At 36.6% G+C, this 25434-nt stretch overlaps 2 protein-coding genes and 3 pseudogenes across 2 annotated transcripts in view; 1 reads left to right on the top strand and 4 right to left on the bottom strand.

Annotated features, from left to right (window-relative positions):
- Nucleotides 1-25434, top strand: part of LOC126942223 (zinc finger protein 724) — a 715842-nt gene that overhangs the window by 549446 nt on the left and 140962 nt on the right. The gene's annotated exons all lie outside the window — the stretch shown is intronic.
- The window catches only part of LOC126942190 (zinc finger protein 726-like), a 97455-nt gene that overhangs the window by 40958 nt on the left and 31063 nt on the right, over nt 1-25434 (bottom strand).
- Nucleotides 17161-18966, bottom strand: LOC126942234 (NADH-ubiquinone oxidoreductase chain 5-like; annotated as a pseudogene).
- Nucleotides 22103-22783, bottom strand: LOC126942329 (ATP synthase subunit a-like; annotated as a pseudogene).
- LOC126942327 (cytochrome c oxidase subunit 2-like) lies at nt 23065-23748 on the bottom strand (annotated as a pseudogene).

Raw genomic sequence — 25434 nt, 5'->3', positions numbered from 1 at the left:
AGTATTCTAGGTAGAGAAATATATCATCAATAAAGATAATTTGACTTCCTTTGCTATTTGGATTCCTTTTATTTTTCTGGCTAGGACTCCATTACTATGTTCAGTAGGACTGTTTAGGATGGATATTCTCATCTTATTTTTATTCTTATGGAGAATGCATCTACTTTTTGCTTTTTTAGTATGTTTGTTAAGGATTTGTCATAGATGACTCTCATTCTTTTGAGGTATGTCTCATCAATCTCTAGTGTGTTGAGAATATTTTTGAGTCAATATTGGATTTCTTGAATGCTTTCTCTGCCCCTACTGTGTTAATTAAATATTTTTTCTTTTAATTATCTTTACATGGTGAATCACACTTACTGACTTGCATATGATGAAACATCTTTGTATTTATGGAACAAAGCTCACATGATAGTAGCAAAATAACTTTGATTTGCTTTTGAATTCAGTTTGCTAGTATTTCATGGAGGATTATTGTTCCAACGTTCACCCAGAATATTGACCTGTAGTTTCCTTTGTTATGTTTTCACTAGATTTGTTTCACATAATTCACTGATTTCATGCAATTAGGTTGAAATGCCACCTTGATTTTTTGGAATACTCAGTAGGATTAGGACCAGCTTACCTTTGTATATGTAGTAAAATATGGCTGTGGTTTCATATGATCCAGGGCTTTTTATGGTTAGTAGTTTTATTATTACTTATTCAATGTCATTACACATTTTACATTTTTGCTCTGTTAAAGACTTCTGTTATTTTCTGTCAATATTGGGAAGTTTTGTATATCCAGGAGTTTATCTATTTTCTCTAAATTTTCTACTTTGCATGCATGTTCACAGAAGTCTCTGAAGATATTTTTTTTTTTTTTTTTTTTTTTTGAATCTATGTATAATCAGTGCATGTGATTTCACTCATCTCTAACATTTCCGGCCTCAAAGTAAATGCGCTGAATAAGAGTTTAACAAAATTCGACATTTCTTCATAATGATTTCTGAAAAAAGCGCCCCGGCCTGAAGATATAAATCTATGATAAATGAACCTCAAGCCAATAAATGCCACATATAAACACACACATTTCTTCATAAATTTCTGAAAAAAGGAGGTATAGGACAAATGAACCTCAAGCCAATAATTGCACACAAAAAGCACAGCTAATAACATACTAAACAGGGAAATCTTGTAAGCTTTTACTCTAAGAGCAGACAAAAATGCCCACTTTCTTCAGTCTTATTAAACATAGTACTAACTATCCAAGAAAGAAAAATTAGAAAATAAAAATCAAAGCACTGAGATTAGAAAAAATGTTAAATTATTCCGGTGTAATTTTTATTTCTATACATAATTTTAAGTAAATGAAAGCCTAAGACATTACTAAAAATTAGTAGGACTAATAAATGTATTAAACTTGCAGAATACAAAAGCAACATACAAGTGTCAGTAGAATTTCTATACATTGACAACTATCATTAAATGAAATTAAAGAAATTAAACACAATTGGAAAAATATTAATCATAAATTGGCGTTACTAATATTGTTAAACATCTGTATTATACAAAATGATGTACGGCTATAATGCAACCTCTACCGAAATACCAGTGACATAATTAACAAATTTTTAAAAATACATCTAAAATTTATAGGGTACCACAAAAGGCCCTGAATAGCCAAAGTAATCAAGCAATAGAAAAAGTGAAGGTATCTGACTTTGAGATATACTAAAAAGCTACAGTAAAAAAAAAAAAAAAAAAAAAAAAAAGTGTGGTACCTGAATTAAAACACACAAGCGAGTAGAGAAGAAAAAGGAAACCAGAAATATATTGATGTATTTACAGCCATCTGATTTTTAAATAATGGTGGCAATTTCTTAGGGAAAAGGCAGCATCTTCAATAAATGGTGTTGAGAAACTTTATATCCACATATACAAGAATATAATAAGACCCTCAACTAATACCATATATAAATAAATTAGATACTTAAATAAAATAAAAACACAAAATAAATTAGATACTTAAAATAAAAACACAAAATAAATTAGATACTTAAATATAAGATCTAAAACTCTGAAACTACTATAAACAACATAGATTGAAAGCCCTGTAACACTGGTTGGGCAGTGACTTTTAAAATTTGACTTCAAATCCCAAGGAGCAAATTGAAAACACAGATAAATCAGATTATTTTAAATTTAAAAACTGCTGCACGGAATATAATACAATCAACAGGATGAGGAAACCAAAAAATGGAAGAAAATGTTTGCAAATCATAAATGTGATAAGGGATTAATATCAAAACTATATAACAAAATCAAATGACTATACAACAAAAAACAAATAACTATTAAAAATGAGAAAAAGGCTTAAATATTTTTCAGAAAAAGACATACATACGGCCAACAGATATATTAAAAACATGCTCAACGTCAATTATTATCAGGGAAAGGCAAGCAAAAAAAAGAACTATGAGATACCAACTCACTTCTGTTAGAAGGACTCTAAGAAGAAAAAGTGTTGGTAGAATTCTGAAGAGAAGAAAATGCTTGCACACTATTTGTTTGAATGTAAGTGAGGACAGCCATTATGAAAAACAAAATAGTTTTCTTAAAAAACTTAAAAATCAAACTACCATATAACAATTGCACCACTGTATATCCAAAACAAATGAAATTAGAATGAAGAAACATTTGCACTTCTAGGTTGTTTGCAGCACTCTTAACGTGTAAAATATATAAAATCAACAGTTCAACATCCAATGAGTAAATAAAGGCAATGTGGTAGATATACACAATGGAATAATATTCATCTTTAAACAACAAAAATTCTATTATTTTCAATCACATGGATTACCCTGGAGGACATTATATTAGTTGAAATAAGGGAAGCACAGAAAGATTAATGTCTCATGATTTCACTTACACATGGATTCTAAAAAAGTTAATCTCATCGATGTAGAGTAAACTGGTGACCACCAAATGCCAAGGTATTTAGAAGAAATGGGGGGATTGAAAGATGGCTGTCAAATAATACATAATTATACTTGGATAAAAGAAATAATTTCAAGAGACTTATTGTACAGCATGATGACTATAGTTCATAATGTATTTGTATTTTTGAAAAATGTTTAAAATTTCATGTTGTCTAACCATAAAAATGTTAACAATATAAGATAAAGTATTAATTACCTAGTTCTAAGCATTTGACAATGTATATATATACTTCAAAATGTTGTTTAATGAAATACACATTTTATTTGTCAAGTTAAGAATAACAATGTTTCAAATACTGTCTGTCTCTTTGCTGTTTTCTCATTTGTCAGTCATAACCACAGGAACTTTGATGTTTAACAGTATGTTCTGAACCCAGCACAGTACATGGGAGAAGTCAAAGACTTTAGGACTTTTATTTTAAGCTTGGGGCACCTGAAGTTATTGGTGCTTATGGGAATAGTATGAAAGACACGAAAAGGGCAGGCTTGCTTATGCTCACATGATTGGCCACTGTGTGATCACAGTAAACTGGTTTGCATGCAAACTAACAGGAAATGTTTTAATCCAAAAGCTGCCATTATCTCCAAACGTTTTCAGAGAAAATCATCTAGGAGATCACTACAGTTAGGTGACTAAGAATATAAACTGTAGACTAAACTTCAACCACTAAAACATTTCTTTAAAAAATGAGTGATAAATTTCTCCAAATTGTAGTATCAATATAGAAAATAAGTATTATTCCAAATTTACAGCAGTTATTTTATTGTTTTGCAGTCTTTAACATTCACACTTTAAATAGAGGATTTTGCATGGAAATGTAAGTTGTTCTGTAAGTACATCCTAAATAACTAAATTTAAAATTGCTCACTATTAATTCTCTTAAAAATTTAATTTTTATATGTATGTTCTAGCAAATTACATATTTGCCACACTTTGTATAAAAGCCTAACATTTTTCTTTTACAAAGAAACACCATGATGATTTAATCCTCTCTTCGGTAGACAATGTATGTCTTTTATGTTAATTAGCCAATCTTAAAGTTATATTTATAAGCAAACTTTCCAGTCAAAACCAATTTTTCAGTGCATTAAAAAATACCAATGTCCTCCTTAAAACCTACAACATACCGTGTGAAACCACATGGCAGGAAAACAACAGTGAGAAAACTGTAGTCGTAACACAGAAAAAGAAGGTCTGTGATGCATATATGGTTTGAATGCACATAAAAGGATAAAACTTAGATAATTAGGACATGAATGAAGCATTTCTCTTTAAATTCAGCAAGATTCAGCTTTGCAGCCTGGAAAAAATGTTCTCACATGAAGAATAAATGTTATTTCTTTGCAATTGGTATTTTCCATCTCTGACTTGAAGTTACAAACTAACTTTAGCAGGAATATTTATGACTAATTATGGAGCATCTGTTATACACTGAACACCATCATGTTTGTTTGCTACATTTATATATAAAAGCATCCACATGACTTATGAAGCTTCCCTAGTACTTACTGAAACAAATTGACTCAATAAATAAAATTTACTTATGTCACTTATAAAAAGTTAAGGGAATAATTAAAGAAAAGTAAGCTTATATAGGGTTCTAGAAGCTAATGGAATGTTTTAACTAAATAAAATGTAATAATACACAAATTGTGGAATTACTTCTAAAAATAATTTTGTGTGCATGATGAAATTTTATAAAAATTATTCTTATAACTACAAATGAGCTCAGATAATAAATACTTCATAAACTATAAAAAAAAAAAAAAAAAAACAGGAAACAAAAAGATTATGGGTCTAGGCCGGGCATGGTGGCTTACACCTGTAATCCCAGCACTTTGGGAGGCTGAGATGGCTGGATCACCTGAGGTCAGGAGTTCGAGACAAACCTGGCCAACATGGTGAAACCCCATCTCTACGCAAAATGCAAAAATTAGCCAGGTGTGGTGGCACATGCCTGTAATCCAAGTTACTCGGGAGGCTGAGGCAGGAGAATCATTTGAGCCCAGGAGGCGGAGGTTGCAGTGACCCAAGACCATGCTATCGCACTCGAGCCTGGGCAACAAGAAGGAAACTTGGTCTCAGAAAAAAAAAAAAAAAAAAAATATTATGGGTCTAGAATGAGTATCATGCAAGTAAAAACAGAAAATTTGCATGGAAAGATTCTAAATCATAAGCTATAAGATAGTGTAATAAACTGAATACAAAGCAGAGTATACATTTGCTTTTAGCATTTTTGAGGATTTTTGTTTTCTAGTAAATTAGACATCTTGTTAAAATGCTTTGCTTTGTTTCAATATTGCCCTTTTCTTCTGAAAACAGTTACAAACTTATACTCAAACACCCTTGCTCCTTAAACCTAAGTTATATCTTTAGACTAATAGATGTGTATATTTAACTGTATGTAAGTCAAAACTAAAACTCCATTATGTGCTCTCAGGCAGAGGCCACATGTTCAAAAAATACATAATAAAGTTTCGAAAATTATTCAGGACTCAGGAATATATTGATTTTATTTATGTTTATATATAATTTTTATGATACCATAAAAACAACCATGTAGTCAATAACAATTTAACTGTACAATTTAGAGTAACTAAGACTGTAGAATTGAATTGTTTGTAATACAAAACATAAAAGCCAGAGGTTATAGGTACCTTATCACAATGTGATTATTATACATTGTATGACTGTACCAAAATATACCATATATGACATAAATATATACACATATTATGTACACACAAAAACTAATACCGGGCGCGGTAGAAAGCCTGTAATCCCAGCACTTTGGGAGGCCACCAAACGGGCGGATACGAGGTCAGGTTAGCATCTTTTAAATACCATCCTGGCTTGACACAGTAAGGTGGAACTAAAAAATAAAAAACTTAGCCGGGCGATAATAAGCTACTTTGCTGAGGTAGGAAAAGGCGTTTAACCCGGGAGGTGGAATGTTCAGTTAAAAAATGAATCCGGCCATGCACTTTAACAGAGCGAGACTTTATCTCAAAAAGTAAAATTAAAAAACAAAAAAATTATTTTGAAAAATAATTTAAATATAAAAAAAATTAACCCACAGGAACCATATTCTTTCACTTATTTGCAGTTTAAAGCCACTGAAAAAGAAGAATACTAGAAATGTTAGTCTATTATGTTACCAAATAGTGTATTGTTACCATCTTTTAAATACATCCTTGAGTAACGTGGAATAGGTTAAAATTAGTGGCATAATAACACTTTGCTGAATGTATAACAGTGTTTAACATGTCATCAATGTTCAATTAAAAAATTAACACACAATTTAAAACTTTAAAACTGTAGTTTTATCACATAAAAGTACATTTAGTAAAATGACATACTAATAATTTTGATTTAATTTTAACTATAAGTAATGGCCGGGTGCGGTGGCTCAAGCCTGTAATCCCAGCACTTTGGGAGGCCGAGACGGGCGGATCACGAGGTCAGGAGATCGAGACCATCCTGGCCAACCCGGTGAAACCCCGTCTCTACTAAAAAATACAAAAAACTAGCCAGGCGAGGTGGCGGGTGCCTGTAGTCTCAGCTACTCGGGAGGCTGAGGCAGGAGAATGGCGTAAACCCGGGAGGCGGAGCTTGCAGTGAGCTGAGATCCGGCCACTGCACTCCAGCCTGGGCCACAGAGCGAGACTCCGTCTCAAAAAAAAAAAAAAAAAAAATAAGAACGATTTTCTCTCATAATAATGTATTAGAATATTACTTAGGGCTGGGTGCAGTGGCTAACACCTATAATCACAGCACTTTGGGAAGCCAAAGCAGGCAGATCACTTGAGGTCAAAAGTTCAAGACCAGCCTGGTCAACATGGTGAAACCTTCCTTTACTAAAACACAAAAATTAGTTGGATGTGGTCATGGGTACCTGTAATCTCAGCTACTTGGGAGGCAGAGACAGGAGCATAGCTTGAACCTGGGAGGAGGAGCTTATAATGAGCCGAGATTATGCCACTGCACTCCAGCCTGGGAGAACAGAACGAGATGATCCCCCGTCTCAAAAAAAAAAAAAAAAAAAAAAAAAAGAATATTACTCTGAACGCCTACCTCATACATCACTCAATTCTATAAGTTAACCACAAATAGCTTTTCTACTTAGATTTTCATCATGCATCTTACATTTTAATGTCCTCAGTCATCCATAAGAAAGGTAATAAATAATGACCACCTAATAAAAGTCTCCCAAATCTTTGATGCAGAAAGAATTGATCACAGGCTTTTACATGTGAAAACAACAGAAACGAAGAAATAGCATGAAGTAATTAAAGAGTTGAATTCCATCAGTATTCAGTTTCCAAATAAGCTGTTTTTGTTTTTTGTTTTTGTTTTTTTTTTTTGTCTTTTGAGACAGAGTCTCGCTCTGTCACCCAGGCTGCAATGCAGTGGCAACATCTCAGCTCACTGCAACTTCTGGCTCCCAGGTTCAAGTGATTCTCATGCCTCAGCCTCCCAAGTAGCTGGGACTACAGGTGTGCACTACCATGCTTCGCTAATATTTGTATTTCTTTTTAGTAGACATGGGATTTCACCATGTTGGCCAGGCTGGTCTTCAACTCAGGTGATCTGCCCACCTCAGCATCCCAAAGTGTTGGCCTTACAGGTGTAAGCCACTGTGTCTGGCAAAAAAAAAAATCTATATTTTCAGGACAAAAGTATACTTTAAATGAAATTATAACTCTTCAAAGATCTACTTCTTTTAAAGTTACTTACAAATAATTTTTCTTTTTATCAACTTTAGTTTTGAATTTTTTCCTATACTCAGCAATCTGAGTAAGTGTAATGTCTGAAGTTTGAGAGACAGGTATTTCTACTGTGGATTCTCTTTACTTAATTTTGGATTAAATTTTTAAAATATTTACTGTATCTGCAAAAATATATTTTAGTATAAACTTTTGTGTTTTATAATCTGTAGTTTTTTTAAAAATGTTTTTCCAAATTCATTAAATTTGCAGGGTTATTCTTCAATATAAATTCCCTGATGTTGAGCAAAGTTGGAACAACTACCTCAGGGTTTTCCTGTAGTACAAAATGTGTACAATAAAACCTGTGATACAAGTAAAGGTACTACAATCCTCTTTATATTTGTAATGTGTTTCCTCAAAATAAATATTCTTCTGTAATTTAAGGGCTTATATTTTCTGAAAGATCTATTGACACCAATTGCACTTTTAACGCTTTTATTTAGTATGAACTCTCTGATATTGACTAAGATGTGAGAAGATATTAATGATTTTTTTTTCCAGACAGAGTTTCCCTCTGTTGCCCAGGCTAGTATAAATGCTTTCCTTTGCAAAAAGGCATGAGCATTGGTTAAATGTTTTGCCACATTGTTCACACTAGTTTTCTCCAATATGAGTTATCTTACCTACAATCAAGTGTGACAGCCATTTAAAGGCTTTGTCACATTCTTCACATTTCTAGGATTTCTCACCAGTATGATTTCTTTTATACTCAGAAAAGTTTCAGGTGTTGCCAAAAGCATTGTCACATCTTTCAGGTTTGTAGTTTCTCTCTAGTATGAATTAGCCTGTGTCTGTTAAGAATTGAGGATCTGTTAGAGGCTTTCCCACATTCTTCACATGTGTATGGTTTCTGTCCAGTATGAGTTGTCTTATATGTGGTAAGCCTTAAGGACTGGTTAAAGGCTTTGCCACATTCCACACAATTGTAGGAATTCCCTCCAGTATGAATTACCTTATGTTTAGTAAGGATTGAGGAAGAGTTAAAAAATCTGCCACGTTCTTCACATTTGTAGGGTTTCCCTTCTGTATAAATTCCCTTATGTTCAGTAAGGGTTGAGAACTAATTGAAAGCTTTGCCACATTTTTCACATTTCTAGGGTTTTTCCTCCCGTATGAATTCTCTTATGAGTAGTAAGGTGTGAGGATTGGTTGAACTCTTTACCACATTCTTCACATTTATAGAATTTCTTTCCAGTATGAATTTTCTTATGTTTATTGAAGACTGAGACCCAGCTAAAGGCTTTGCCACATTCTTCACATTTGTAGGGTTTCTCTCCAGCATGAATTCTCTTGTGTTCACTAAGGCTTGAGGGCCAGCTGAAGGCTTTTCCACATTCTTCACATTTGTAGGGTTTCTCTCCAGTATGAATTACCTTATGTTTAGTAAGGGTTGAGAAGTTACCATAGGCTTTGCCACATTCTTCACATTTGTAGGGTTTCTCTCCAGTATGAATTCTCTTATGTTCTGTAAGGTTTGAGGACTGGTAGAAAGCTTTGCCACATTCTTCACATTTGTAGGGTTTCTCTCCAGTATGAATTGTCTTGTGTGCAGTAAGGGTTGAGGCCTTACTAAAGGCTTTGCCACATTCTTCCCATTTGTAGGGTTTCTCTCCAGTATGAATTATCTTATGTTTAGTAAGGGCTGAGAAGTTAACATAGGCTGTGCCACATTCTTCACATTTGTAGGGTTTCTCTCCAGTATGAATTCTCTTATGTTCACTAAGTCTTCAGGACCAGATGAAGGCTTTGCCACATTCTTCACATTTGTAGGGTTTCTCTCCAGTCTTGAATTACATGTTTAGTAAGGGTTGAGAAGTTACCATAGGCTTTGCCACAGTCTTCACATTTGTAAGGTTTCTCTCTAGTATGAATTCTCTTATGTTCCGTAAGTTTTGAGGCCGGTAGAAAGCTTTGCCACATTCTTCACATTTGTAGGGTTTCTCTCCAGTATGAATTCTCTTATGTTCACTAAGTCTTGATGAAAGCTTTGCCACATTCTTCACATTATAGGGTTCTCTAAGCTGACTTCTCTTATGTTCACCAAGCTGAAGGCTTTTCCACATTCTTCACATTTGTAGGGTTTCTCTCCAGTATGAATTACCTTATCTTTAGTAAGGGTTGAAAGTCTTTTGCCACATTTTTGTACCGTAAGGACTTTCCACATTCTTCACATTTGTAGGGTTTCTCTCCAGTATGAATTCTCTTATGTTCAATAAGGCTTGAGGGACAGCTGAAGGCTTTTCCACATTCTTCACATTTGTAGGGTTTCTCTCCAGTATGAATTACCTTATGTTTAGTAAGGGTTGAGAAGTTACCATAGGCTTTGCCACATTCTTCACATTTGTAGGGTTTCTCTCTAGTATGAATTCTCTTATGTTCTCGTAAGGTTTGAGGACCGGTTGAAAGCTTTGCCACATTCTTCACATTTGTAGGGTTTCTCTCCAGTATGAATTCTCTTATGTTCACTAAGTTTTGAGGACCGGTTGAAAGCTTTGCCACATTCTTCACATTTGTAGGGTTTCTCTCCAGCATGACTTCTCTTATGTTCAATAAGGCTTGAGGGCCAGCTGAAGGCTTTTCCACATTCTTCACATTTGTAGGGTTTCTCTCCAGTATGAATTACCTTATGTTTAGTAAGGGTTGAGAAGTTACCATAGGCTTTGCCACATTCTTCACATTTGTAGGGTTTCTCTCCAGTATGAATTCTCTTATGTACCGTAAGACTTGAGGACCAGTTGAAAGCTTTGCCACATTCTTCACATTTGTAGGGTTTCTCTCCAGTATGAATTCTCTTATGTTCCGTAAGACTTGAGAACCGGTTGAAAGCTTTGCCACATTTGTAGGGTTTCTCTCCAGTATGAATTCTCTTATGTTCCGTAAGACTTGAGAACCGGTTGAAAGCTTTGCCACATTCTTCACAGTTGTAGGGTTTCTCTCCAGCATGAATTACCTTATGCCTGGTAAGGGTTGAGGCCTTACTGAAGGCTTTGCCACATTCTTCACATTTGTAAGGTTTCTCTCCAGTATGAATTCTCTTATAATAAGTAAGGGTTGAGGACCAGTTAAAGGCTTTGCCATCTTCTTCACATTTGTAGGAATTTTCTCTGGTATAAATTCTTTTATGTTGACATAGGTGTGAACGCATGCAAAATGATCTGACATATTCCTTACATTTCAAAAGCTTCTTTCTAGTATGCCTTATCTTATGTCTTTTTGAATTTGAACATTTATGAAAGACGTTTACATATTTGCCACATTGAAATACTTTGCTCTGTGTAGTTGTCAAACTCTGGTTAAGCTTATTATAACCTTTTTTGTGCACCTTACACTCATCCACATTGGTACAACCAATTTTTAACTGTAAATTCTCAGGTCCACATTTTTCACATCTTCTCAATATCACTTTTCGGAGAGAATCTTCTATGCCCTGCTCTGGACAAAGGTGTTGAGCAAAATGAGAACATATAACTGAAAAGAAATAAAAATAACAAATTAGTCCACTTATTAGACTCAGATAAATACAGTTTCCAAATCTAACCTATAAAATTATTCAAACTACATAAGTAAGATTACATTGCAATATGACACAGGCCCTAATTCTTCACAGACATATAAATGTAATGAAAACATACAGACCAAAATACATATGTGGATAATTTATACATGAGTTAAGTGTGTACAGTGTCTGAATTAAACCCAATGCAAAGAACCACATAGAAAAAAAGAAAAGTTTGTTACATTTACCCATTACAACTCTTTCTGCTCCTCAGTATTACCTAGTCCCTTCAGAAGTAAATTGTAACTTCTGGCTTTTTTTTAAAGGAAAGTAAAATATTGGCATGTACAATTTAATTTCTGTCTTCTACTGGCCTTTCCACACACTGGTTTCTGTCTCCCATGACATAAATTGCTGAAATCAATGATGGTATACTTTCATTTTGAGTCTGCTGAGACCAAAGGTAAATACACTGCAGCAGAGCACTGCAGTGCTGCAGAGACAGAACAGGTGTACCAGGTAATTACTTTTCAGGAGAAACATAATCTCTTTAAACTAAAAGTAAGCACAAAATTTCAGACAACACAAATCTGAAGAACATGTTTGACAGACCCACACAATCTCTAGTCAAGACCATTGCTTTCTGACTATGCCAGGACAAAGCTACATTAATAAATTTTGTGACAGGTAACCTTTTTAAATGTCCAAATCTCAAAGATTACATACAATCTATACAAAATAGGGCAACATAATCCCACCAAAAATATTATTAAAATTTCAGAAAGAAACCACTAAAAATTTATATACTAATTTTTAAAATGGAATAATAATGCATGAAACAGGAACACAAAAGACTATAAAAAGTTAGAAAAATGAGGATAAGAACAAAAATATCTAAATTGTGGTGATAAAAATACAAAAATAAATAATTGAAAGATTCTAAAATTAAGAAAAAACTATGTAAAAATAAAAAAGCTCAAAAAGCAAATTACGATACACACAAATACATTTATAACAAAAACATATTTATAATCACAATTTCAATAGTTACAGACAAAAAGAGAATTTTGGGAGCTGCAAGATAAAAGTGATTTGCAAACAGTCTTATGACATGGTTAGACGAATTGCTAACAGGAGGAACCAGTTTAGAGAAGAACATAAATGACCTGATGGAGATGAAAAACACAGCATGAGAACTTCGTGAAGCATGCACAAGTATCAATAGCTGAATCGATAAAGCAGAAGAAAGGAGATCAGAGATTGAAGATCAACTGAATGAAATAAAGCAAGAAGACAAGATTAGAGAAAAAAGAATAAAAAGAAATGAACAAAGCCTCCAAGAAATATGGGACTATGTGAAAAGACCAAATCTACGTTTGATTAGGGTACCTGAAAGTGACAGGGAGAATGGAATCAAGTTGGAAAACACTCTTCAAAATATCATCCAGGAGAATGTCCCCAACCTAGCAAGACAGGCCAACATTCAAATTCAGGAAATACAGAGAACACCACAAAGATACTCCTTGAGAAGAGCAACCCCAAGGCACATAATTGCCAGATTCACCAAGGTTGAAATGAAAAAAATGTTGAGGGCAGCCAGAGAGAAAGGTCGGGTTATCCACAAATGGAAGCCCATCAGACTAACAGTGGATCTCTCTGTAGAAACCCTACAAGCCAGAAGAGAGTGGGGAGCCAATATTCAGCATTCTTAAAGAAAGGAATTTTCAACTCACAATTTCATATCCAGTCAAACTAAGTTTCATAAGTGAAGGAGAAATAAAATCCTTTACAGACAAGCAAATGCTGAGAGACTTTGTCACCACCAGGCCTGCCTTACAACAACTCCTGAAGGAAGCACTAAACACACAAAGGAACAACTGGTACCAGCCCCTGCAAAAACATACCAAATTGTAAAGACCATCGACACTATGAAGAAACTGCATCAACTAATGGGCAAAATAACCAGCTAGCATCATAATGACATAACAATATTAACCTTAAATACAAGGGCTAAATGCTCCAATTAAAAGACACAGACTGGCAAATTGAATAAAGAGTCAAGATCCATCTAAGTGCTGTATTTCAGTCTATATGTGCAAAGACACATATAGACTCAAAATAAATGGATGGAGGAATATTTACCAAGCAAATGGAAAGAAAAAAAAAAAAAAAATCCGGGGTTGCAATCCCAGTCTCTGATAAAACAGACGTTAAACCAATAAAGATCAAAAGAGACAAAGATGGGCATTACATAATGGTAAAGGGGTCAATGCAACAACAAGAGATAACTATCCTAAATATATATGCACCCAATACAGGAGCACCTAGAATCATAAAGCAAGTTCTTAGGGACCTACAAAGAGACATAGATTCCCACACTATAACAGTGGGAGACTTTAACATCCCACTGTCAATATTAGCCTGGTCAATGAGGCAGAAAACTAACAAGGATATTCAGGAGGTGAACTCAACTCTGGACCAAGCAGACCTAATAGACATCTACAGAACTCTTTGCCACAAATCAACAGAATACACATTCTTCTCAGCACCACATCGCACTTATTCTAAAACTGACCACATAATTGGAAGCAAAACACTCCTCAGCAAATGTAAAAGAATGGAAATCATAACAGTCTCTCAGACCACTGCAATCAAATTAGAACTCAGGATTAAGAAACTCACTAAAAATCGCACAACTACATGGAAACTGAACAACCTGCTCCTGAATGACTACAGGGTCAATAATTAAATGAAAGTAGAACTTAAAAAGTTCTTTGAAACCAATGAGAACAAAGACACAAAATACCAGAATCTCTGGGACTATGACAAAGCAATGTCTAGAGGAAAATTTACAGCACTAAATGCCCACAGGAGAAAGCAAGAAAGATCTAAAATAGACATGCTAAAATCACAATTAAAAGAACTAGAGAAGCAAGAACAAACAAATTCAAACCCTAGCAGAACATAACAAATAACTAAGAGCAGAACAGAAGGAGAGAGCGACAAAAAAAAAAAAAAAAAAAAAAAACCCTCAAAAAATAAAAATAAAATAAATCCTGAAGAGGCCAATAACAAGTTCTGAAACTGAGGCAGTAATTATTAGCCTACCAATAGAAAATGTCCAGAACCTGATGGATTCACAGCTGAACTCTGCCAGAGGTACAAAGACGAGCTGACCTATTCTTTCTGAAACTATTCCAAACAATAGAAAAAGAGGGAAGCCTCCCTAACTCATTTTATGAGGCCAGCATCATCCTGATACAAAATCCTGGCAGAGACACAACAACAGCAAAAAAATTTCAAGCCAATATCCCTGATGAACATGGATGTAAAAATCCTCAATAAAATACTGGCAAACTGAATACAGCAGCACATCAAAAAGCTTATCTACCATGATCAAGTTGGCTTCATCCCTGAGATGCAAGGGTGGTTCAACATAGGCAAATCAATAAACATAATCCATCACATAAACAGAACCAATGACAAAAACCACATGATTATCTCAATAGATGCAGAAAAGGCCTTCGATAAATTTCAACACCCCATTCGTCCTAAAAACTCAATAAACTAGGTATTGATGGAACGTATCTCAAAATAATAAGGGCTATTTATGACAAACCCACAGACAATATCATACTGAATGGGCAAAAACCAGAAGCATTCCCTTTGAAAACCTGCACAAGACAAGGAGGTGAGGAGGATTAATTTAACTTGGAAGTGCTATGTCCGGTGAACGATTTAATGTACTATGTACTGTAAATGAACAATAGGTTAGTTGATATTCGGGTTGTGATGCTTGAGCTTTGAGTCTTGTTGTTATGTGTTACAGTTGATTGATCTATTAGAGTGCTTGCTTGTAAGCATGTTGTGGGACTGTGTTTAGTAAGTATGTAAGAATATGTGCTATGTACAGTTAAACATATATAGAGTACTATATAGTATTCATGTTGGCTAACAGTAATGCACGATTTACATAAAAGTTTATTGAAATGTTTAATACTTAAGTTGCATTTAAAGCTTGCATACCATAAAAGACAGAAAGTAGTTCAAGTTAGAATGCCAGTTTTGGGTGTTGGTGGTGAAGTTAAGTACTTTCTTTCTGAGTTGCCCTAGGGAGAAGTTTTCCATTTTCAGTTTACAAGACTGGTGTATTTATTTATACTACGGGGGCAGGTTCATTTGAGCAGGTTGTTTTCAATTAGGGAGGCAAGTGGTATTAAAACTAGAATTGTGGTGAAATGTATTACGGATGCTACTTGTCCAATAGTCATAAAGGGTTGGCTTATTGGTTGACTTCCGATTCAGGTAAGAGTTAGTAGAATTGTGATTAGGAGTCAAAATAGGAACTGGCTGAGTGGGCGGAATGCCATACTTTGTTGTTTGGATTTGTGGAGAGTGGGTATGAATAATAAGATAAGGATTGATAGGAGGAGTGCTAACACCCCTCCTAGTTTATTAGGAATGGATCGTAGAATTGCATATGCGAATAAGAAGTATCATTCTGGTTTAATGTGTGGAGGCGTGCTTAGGGGGTTGGCTGGGATGTAGTTGTTTGGATCGCTTAGAAGGTCAGGCGTGAATAATACTAATGTTATTAAGGTTGTGAAAAAGAGGGCTAGGCCTAGGATGTCCTTAATTGTGTAGTAGGGGTGGAAGTCGATTTTATCGGAGTGAGAGGAAATTCCGCAGGGATTATTTGATCCTGTTTCGTGTAGAAATAATAGGTGTAGAGTAGTCAAGGCTGTGATAATGAAAGGTAGGATAAAGTGAAGGGTAAAGAATCGTGTGAGGGTGGGGTTTTCAATAGAATATCCACCTCAAACTCATTGGACGAGATTGGTTCCGATGTATGGGATTGCTGATAGTAGGTTTGTAATTACGGTGGTGCCTCAGAATGATATTTGGCCTCATGGGAGTACATAGCCCATGAAGGCTGTTGCTATGGTTATGAGTAGAAGTGTGATGCCAGTGTTTCAAGTTTCTGTGAGAAGAAAGGAGCCGTAGTAGAGGCCTCGGCCTACATGTAGAAAAAGGCAGATGAAGAGTATGGAGGCACAGTTGGCGTGGAGGTAGCGAAGGATTCAGCCGTTATTTACCTCTCGGACGATGTGTGCGATTGAGGAGAAGGCGGAGGAAGTGTCTGGTGAGTAGTGTATTGCTAGGAATAGTCCTGTAATAATTTGTAGAATTAGGCAGGTTGCAAGAAGTGAGCCGAAGTTTCATCATATAGAAATGTTAGGTGGGGTGGGTAGGTCAATGAAGGTGTGGTTAATTATTTTTAGGATTGGGTGGGATTTGCGTATTGGGGTCATTAATGTTTTTGTAGTTGAAGTACAACGATGGTTTTTCATATCATTGGTCATGGTTGGAGTCCACGTGAGAACAATGACATATATTTTATTTTTGTTAAACGTATTATTAGTTATGGGGTTTGTGGGGTTTTCTTCTAAACCCTCTCCTATTTATGGAGGGTTGGCATTAATTGTTAGTGGTATAGTTGGTTGTGTGATTATTTTGAATTGTGGGGGAGCGTATATGGGTTTAATGATGTTTTTAGTTTATTTGGGGGGTATGATAGTTGTTTTTGGGTATACTATGGCGATGGCTATTAAGGAGTATCCTGAAACATGGGGATCGGGGCTTGAGGTTTTTGTGAGTTTTCTGGTAGGATTAGCGATGGAGGTGGGTTTAATTTTATGAGTTACAGATTTTGATGATTTAGTGGTGGTGGTGAACTTTAATAGTATGGGGGATTGGGTGATTTTTGAGGGTGAGGGGTCGGGGTTAGTTCGAGGGGATTCTATTGGTGCAGGTGCTTTGTATGACTATGGACGTTGATTGGTAGTGGTTACTGGTTGAACGTTGTTTGTTGGTGTATACATTATTATTGAGATTACTCGGGGTAATAGATTATGTTATTAGGAATAAAGTTAGAATGAGGGGAATAAGAAAGGAGAGGGAGTAAAGTTTGATTATGCCTTTTTGGGTGGTTGTGATGGTGGAGATGGTAGTGTGGATATGTGAAATTGTTTTGGTTATAGATTTTTCCAGTCAGGTTAAGTCTAGTAAGAGGAAGGATAGGTTTTGGCTTATAAGTAGATTTTGGTAGGAGGTTATATGGTGAATTGTGATAGGGTAATATCCTAATATGTTGGAGAATTTAAATGTGTGTGATGGCATGTTTATTTTAAGTTTGTTGGTTATAAGGGCAAGGTCTAGGGCTACTAGAAAGCCCAGGGTGGTTAGATATAGGGCTGAGAGTTTTAGATGGTGAGGTATTGTTGGTTGGGGGAGTGAAGTAGGGGAGATATCGTTGGTGATAAGAAATCCTGCTAGTATATTGCCGATAGTGAGGCGTTTGATTGGTTTTAATAAGGTGGGGTCGTTCTCGTTAATATAGATTGAGGTTGGGAAGCGGGGTTGTCCTGTTAGGGTTATAAAGATAGTTCGGGTGCTGTAAGCGCTAGTTAGGGATGTGGCAATGAGAGTGATAGATAGGGCTCAGGCGTTGGTATACGACATGTTTGCGGTTTTGATGATGAGGTCTTTGGAGTAGAAGCCTGTGAGGTAGGGTATGCCTGCAAGTGCTAAGTTGCCAATAAATAGGGAGGTTGAAGTAAGGGGTATTGTTTTAAATAACCCTCCTATTTTTCGAATGTCTTGTTCGTTGTTTAGGTTATGAATAATGGATCCAGAGCAGATGAATAATATAGCTTTGAAGAAGGCATGGGTGCAGATATGTAGAAACGCTAGGTATGGTTGGTTGATGCCGATAGCAACTATTATGAGGCCCAGTTGGCTTGAGGTGGAAAAGGCTACGATTTTTTTAATATCGTTTTGTGTTAGGGCGCAAACTGCTATGAATATGGTGGTAATGGCTCCTAGGCACAATGTAAGGCTTTGGATTAATGTATTATTTTCTATTAGAGGGTGGAACGGATGAGCAGGAATACTCCGGCGACAACTATCGTGCTGGAGTGGAGTAGAGCTGAGGACTGGTGTTGGGCCTTCTATGGTGGAAGGTAGTCAAGAGTGAAGACCAAATTGGGCTGATTTTCCTGTTGCTGCCAGGAGAATACCTATTAGTGGGAGAAGACTTGGGTTGGGGTTTAGGATAAACATTTGTTGAAAGTCTCATGAGTTGTAATGTAGGATGAACCATGTTATGCTTAGGATAAAGCCGATATCGCCAATACGGTTGTATAAGATTGCCTGAGTGGCTGCTGTGTTGGCTTCTATTCGAGCGTACCATCAGCTAATTAATAAGAAGGATATAATTCCTATGCCTTCTCAGCCAATGAAAAGTTGAAAGAGGTTGTTGGCAGTGATTAAAATTAGTATGGTGATGAGAAATGTGAGAAGGTACTTAAAGAATTGATTAATGTTTGGGTCTGAACTTATATATCATAGTGAGAATTCTATAATAGATCAAGTAATGAATAGTGCAATTGGGATAAATATTATGGAGAAGTAATCAAATTTGAAGCTTAGTGTTAATTCTAATGTTTGGATTGTTATTCAATGTCAGTTTGAGATAATTGCTTCTTGGTCCAGGAGAATATACAAGATTATGGGGAGATGGCTAATGGTGAAAGAATATATCATAGTTGTTTTTCCGTAGTATGGGTATAGGTGCTTTTTGTTGGGATTAATAAAGGTAATAGCAATTGGTAGAATTAGAGTGGTTAGGATTGTTATGGTAATGGAGGTGTACATGGTTGTTACTTTTATTTGGAGTTGCACCGATGTTTTTGGTTCCTAAGGCCAATGGATAACTGTAATCCTTCAAAAGTTGGGAAAGCCGTATTTATTAAAAACGGAGACATGGGTTAGCAGCCCTTGCTAGCTTTCTCGGTAAATAAGAAGTGGCAGGCCTCTATGGTTAGATCCACAATCTAATGTTTTGGCTAAACTATATTTACAGGAGGTGAAAACTAGAATAACATTAGGGTTAAGGGACAGGAGTATAATAGGGGAAAGGTGTATGAATATTAGTATGTTTTCTCGTGTAAAGGAAGGTTTTATATTAGTAGTGTGATATGTAAGTATTCCTCGTTGTGTTGTGGTAAATATATAGAGGGAGTAGAGGGCTGTAATTAGCATATTAAGTCCTGTAAGCGTAATGGTGATGTATGATCAGGAGAATGAGGTTATTATTACAAGGAGTTCTCCTACTAGGTTAATAGTAGGGGGGTAGGGCGATGTTGGTAAGGTTTGCTGCAAATCATCAAAAGGTTATTAATGGAAATAGTATTTGGAGTCCTCGGGAAAGTAGTATAATGCGGCTGTGGGTTCGTTCATAGTTTGAGTTTGCTAGGCAAAATAATATGGATGAGGTGAGTCCGTGGGTGATTATAAGAACAGTTGCACCAATGAAGCTTCAGGGGGTTTGAATGAGGGAGGCTATGATTACTAGGGCTATGTGGCTTATGGAGGAGTATGCGATGAGTGATTTTAGGTCTGTCTGTCGAAGACAGGTAGAGCTTGTTATGATTATGCCCCATAGGGATAGTATAAGGAAGGGGTAGGTTATATGTTCTGTTGTAGGGTTAAGGATAGAGGTGAGTCGTATCATGCCGTAGCCACCTAGTTTTAGGAGTACTGCGGCAAGGACTATTGATCCAGCAATGGGGGCTTCAACATGGGCTTTGGGGAGTCATAAGTGTAAGCCGTACAGGGGTATTTTTACTATGAAGGCTATTATGCATGCTAGTCAGGTAAGATTGTGGGATCAAGTGGTTGTTAGTTTTTGAGCCATGAGCGTGAGTAGCATGATGTTTAGTGAACCCAAACTATTATAGGTATAGATTAACATAATGAGTAGGGGGAGAGAGCCAGTTAGTGTATAGAATAGGAAATATGTGCCTGCGTTAAGGCGTTCTGCTTGGCTGCCTCATCGGATGATGATGATTAGGGTAGGAATGAGACTGGTTTCGAATGGAATATAAAATATGAATAGTTCTGTGGCTATGAATGTTAGAATTAGAGAGATTTGTAGGAAAATTAACATGGAGAGAGAGAATTTTTTCGTGAGGGGGATTCATTATGTAAGTGATATTGGCTTGCTGTAATTATAAGGGGCAGGAGTCAGGCAGTTAATATTAGGAGAGGTGTCGTTAGAGGGTCGGAAGATAAATGGATTGAGTAGTTGAGGAGATTGTTGCTGGTTTGGTTGAAAAATAATAAGGGGATAATACTGATGGTTAGGCTATGTACGGTAAGGTTAATTCAGATTATGCTATTTTTGGAAAATCACGTTGTTGGTAGTAGTATAATTGTGGGGATAACTATTTTTAACAATGAAGTAAATTTAGGTTGTGGATATAGTCTAGACCATATGTGTTAGAGATTGAGATTAGTAGGGCAAGACCGACTGCTGCTTCGCAAGCAGCAAATACTAGTAAGGCGATGGGTATAATGTTAGCTAGTAAGGAGTGCATGTTTAAAGCTATAAGAGTACTTATAATAAACAGTGATGATAATATTCCTTCTAGGCATAATAGGGAGGATATTAGATGTGAGCGATAGGTTAACATACCTAGGAGTGAGATTATAAATGCTAGTGTAACACTTATATAGATGAAAGGCATTTGGTTAGTATGGTTATCATAATCTAATGAGTCGAAATCATTTGTTTTGTTTAAACTACTTACCAATTCAGTTCAATCCAGTCCTTTTTGAGTTCATTCATAGGCTAGGCTTAGGGTTAGGACAATAATTAGTGTAACTGATGATTTAAGCATGGTTGGAAGATCTGTTGTTTGGAGAGCTCATGGTAGGGGTAGTAGTAGGGCAATTTCTAGGTCAAATAGTAGGAAGGTAATGGCGACTAAGAAAAATTTTATGGAGAAGGGAATGCGGGCAGGGTTTAGTGGGTCAAAGCCACATTCGTAAGGATCGGTTTTTTCTGCATAAGAGTTCAGCTGGGGTAGTCAGAATATGATAATTATTAGTAGGAGGGTCAGAAGGGTATTAATTGTCAGTGCTAATGCTAGGTTAATTACTCTTTTTCGAATAGTATCGAAACTAGCTGATTGGAAGTCAACTGTACTAATTATACTAAAAGAGTAGGATCCTCATCAGTAGATAGAGATATAAAGGAATAATCAGACCACATCTACAAAGTGTCAATATCAAGCAGCGGCTTCGAATCCAAAATGGTGGTTTGATGTGAAGTGGTATAATAGTTGACAGATAAGGCAGGTAATAAGGAATGTAGATCCGATGATGACGTGAAGTCCGTGGAAGCCTGTGGTGATAAAGAATGCTGAGCCATAGATACCATCGGAAATAGTGAAGGGCGCTTCAAAGTACTCTGAAATTTGTAGTAGGGTGAAGTAGATGCCTAGTAGGATTGTAATGAGTAAAGCTTGGATTGTTTGTTTTCGATTACTTTCTATTAGGCTGTGGTGGGCCCAGGTGATTGTAACTCCTGATGCAAGTAGTACAGGAGGTGTTTAAAAGGGGCATTTCTAGGGGATTTAGGGGAGTAATTCCTTTGGTGGTCAGTGTCCTCCTAGGTGTGGGGTGGGAACAAGGCTCGAGTGGTAGAATGCTCAGAAGAAACCGGTGAAGAAGAGGATTTCTGAGATGATAAAAAGGACTATTCCATAACGAAGGCTTTTTTGGACAGGTATTGTATGGTGGCCTTGGTAGGTGCTTTCTCGAATAATGTCACGCCATCATTGGTATATGGTTAACACGTTGGTTAGTAGGCCTAGCATTAGTAGAGTGGTGGAGTAAAAGTGAAATCATATAATTAAGCCTGATGTTGTTAACAGGGCTGAGAGAGCCCCTGTTAGTGGTCAGGGGCTAGGTTTAACTATGTGATAGGCATGAGATTGGTGGGTCATTAAGTGTTATCACGTAGATAAAGGATGATTAATAGTGTGAAGACATAGGCTTGGATTAGGGCCACTGCGATTTCTAGAATGGTCAATAGTACTAGAAGTGCATAGATTAGTGAGGTGATAGGGAGGTTGATGGTTGATAATGTTAGTGCAGCACTTCCTATTAGGTGCATTAGTAGATGGCCAGCTGTGATACTGGCGGTTAAGCGTACGGCTAGGGCAACTGGTTGCATAAATAGACTGATTGTTTCAATAATTACTAGTATAGGAATAAGGGGAGTGGGTGTGCCTTGTGGTAGGAAGTGGGCCAGAGAGCTTTTAGTTTTGAAGTGAAGGCCTATGATTACTGTCCCTGCTCATAGGGGAATTGCTATGGCTAGGTTTATAGATAGTTGGGTGGTGAGTGTAAATGAGTAGGGTAGAAGTCCGAGAAGATTGGTTATTGAGATAAAAATAATTAAAGATGTTAGTATTAGGGACCAGGTTTGTCCTTTGGTATTATGGGATATTATTATTTGTTTTAGGGTTAGTTGGATTAGGTTTTGTTGGATGGTAATTAGTCGATTATTAATAAGGTGTTTGGAGGTTGGAAATAGTAGCGCGGGGAGTAAAATGATGAGTACTGCAGCAGGTTGGCCTAGGATTGTTGGAGAGGTAAATGGGGCAAATAGATTTTCGTTCATTTCAATTGTCAGGGGTTATTGTAGGTTTGTGTATTGGGATTCTTTTGTAGGGGAGGTGGGTAGTAGTTTGTGTTTAGTAGTTTTAATTGTATAATAAGAAATAGTGTGGGGAGTATAGTTATGATGATAGTAAACCATACGGATGTATCTAGTTGAGGCATTTCACTGCAGAGAGGGTATTTCTCTCGATCTTTAACTTAAAAGGTTAATGCTAGGATAGCTGTACAGTGTATTATAAGAATATTTTGCAGAGAGTTATGGAGTGAGATGTGGGGGGGGGTCTATAGGGTAAATACAGGCCCTATCTCAAAAATTTTTAGTGGAATCAATTCTGTGACAATGGGTATGAAGCTGTGGTTAGCACCGCAGATTTCTGAGCATTGTCCATAGTATACACCTGGTCGTGTAGCGGTGAATGTGGTTTGATTCAGGCGTCCAGGAACTGCATCTGTTTTTAGGCCTAGAGTAGGAATTGTTCATGAGTGTAGGACGTCTTGAGATGTAATTATTATTCGGACAGGGGCTTCAATTGGGAGAACTACTCGGTTGTCAACTTCTAGAAGTCGAAGGTCTCTTGGGTTTAAGAACAATGGGGGGAGTATATAAGAGTTAAAGATTAATCCTCCGTAATCTGTGTATTCGTAGGTTCAGTATCATTGGTGTCCAATTGATTTAATAGTAAAAGAGGGGTTGTTGATCTCGTCTGTTAGATATAGGATGTGCAGGGATGGAAGAGCAATTAAGATTAAAATGATTGCGGGTAAGATGGTTCAAATGGTTTCTATTTCTTGGGCGTCCGTGATATTGGTGTTGGTTAGTTTTGTTGTGAGAGCTGAAGACAGGGCATATAGGACTAGAAAGCTAATTAAGGATACAATTATAAAAGTGTGGTCATGAAAAGCAATTAATTCTTCTATGATAGGGGATATAGCATCTTGTAGGCCTAGTTGAACTGAGTGAGCCATATAAGATATATAGGGTTTAACCTATGATTTAGCTTTGACAAAGCTATGAAATAGTTTTTCTAATATCTTATTGAAAAAGTTGTGGAGGTCACAGGGCTGGCTTGAAACCAGTTTTAGGAGGTTCAATTCTTTCCTTTTTCGTTTAGTTTAATGTAGGTTGGTTCTTCAAATGTATGGTAGGGTGGAGGGCAACCATGCAGTCACTCTAGGTTGGTAGAGGGCTGTTCAATTAATGAGACTTTACGTTTTGAGGCGAAGGCTTCTCAGGTTATGTAGATTATTAGTATTACTGCTACTAGGGAAATGAAGGAGCCTATGGATGAGATATTTCATCTGGTATAGGCATCGGGGTAGTCAGAGTAGCGTCGGGGTATTCCGGATACGGCGAGGAAATGTTGTGGGAAGAAGGTTAAATTTACACCTACAAATATGATGGTGAAGTGGGCTTTGGCATAAGTTTGGTCTAGAGTATAGCCTGAAAATAAGGGGAATCAATGAATGAAGCCTCCTATGATAGCAAATACAGCTCCTATCGATAGTACATAGTGAAAGTGTGCAACAACATAGTACGTATCGTGTAGTACAATGTCTAATGATGAGTTTGCTAACACGATACCAGTTAAGCCCCCTATGGTAAAGAGAAAAATAAAGCCTAGAGCTCAAAGTATTGCGGGAGATCATTTGATATTGCCTCCGTGAAGCGTGGCAAGTCAGCTGAAGACTTTAATGCCAGTGGGAATTGCAATAATTATAGTGGCGGAAGTGAAGTAGGCTCGTGTGTCTATCTATTCCTACTGCAAATATATGATGGGCTCATACAATAAAGCCTAAAAACCCGATTGACATTATAGCTCAAACTATACCTATGTAGCCAAATGGCTCTTTTTTTCTGGAGTAATATGTCACAATATGAGAGATTATCCCAAATCCAGGTAGAATGAGGATATAGACTTCGGGGTGGCCGAAAAATCAGAATAGATGTTGATACAAGATAGGATCCCCCCCCTCTGGCAGGATCAAAGAAAGTGGTATTTAGATTACGGTCTGTTAGTAATATAGTAATGCCGGCAGCTAGTACTGGTAGAGAGAGGAGTAAAAGGATGGCTGTGATTAACACTGACCAGATGAATAAGGGGGTTTGATATTGAGATATTGCAGGGGGTTTTATGTTGATAATAGTGGTAATGAAGTTTATAGCCCCTAGGATGGAGGAGATGCCTGCTAGGTGAAGTGAGAAGATAGTTAGATCTACGGAAGCTCCTGGGTGGGAGAAATTTCCTGCTAAAGGAGGATAAACTCTTCAACCTGTCCCAGCACTGGCTTCTACTGCCGCAGATGCCAGTAACAGTAGAAAGGAAGGGGGGAGAAGTCAAAAACTCATATTGTTTAGGCGGGGGAAAGCCATGTCGGGGGCACCAATTATTAGTGGTACTAATCAGTTTCCGAAACCTCCGATTATGATGGGTATAACTATAAAGAAAATTATGACAAACGCATGGGCTGTAACGATAACATTGTAGATATGGTCGTTGCCTAATAGGCTGCCTGGTTGACCCAGTTCAGCTCGAACAAGAAGGCTTCGAGCTGTGCCTATGATCCCAGCCCATGTGCCGAACAGTAGGTAAAGGGTTCCAATATCTTTGTGGTTTGTTGAGAACAGCCAACGGTAGGCGAACATAGGTGGGG

Source organism: Macaca thibetana, chromosome 19, assembly GCF_024542745.1.
Source record: "Macaca thibetana thibetana isolate TM-01 chromosome 19, ASM2454274v1, whole genome shotgun sequence".
NCBI classification, from domain to species: Eukaryota; Metazoa; Chordata; class Mammalia; order Primates; family Cercopithecidae; genus Macaca; species Macaca thibetana.
The sequence above is the reverse complement of the archived record's forward strand: the minus strand, read 5'-3'. Positions and strand labels throughout refer to the sequence as shown.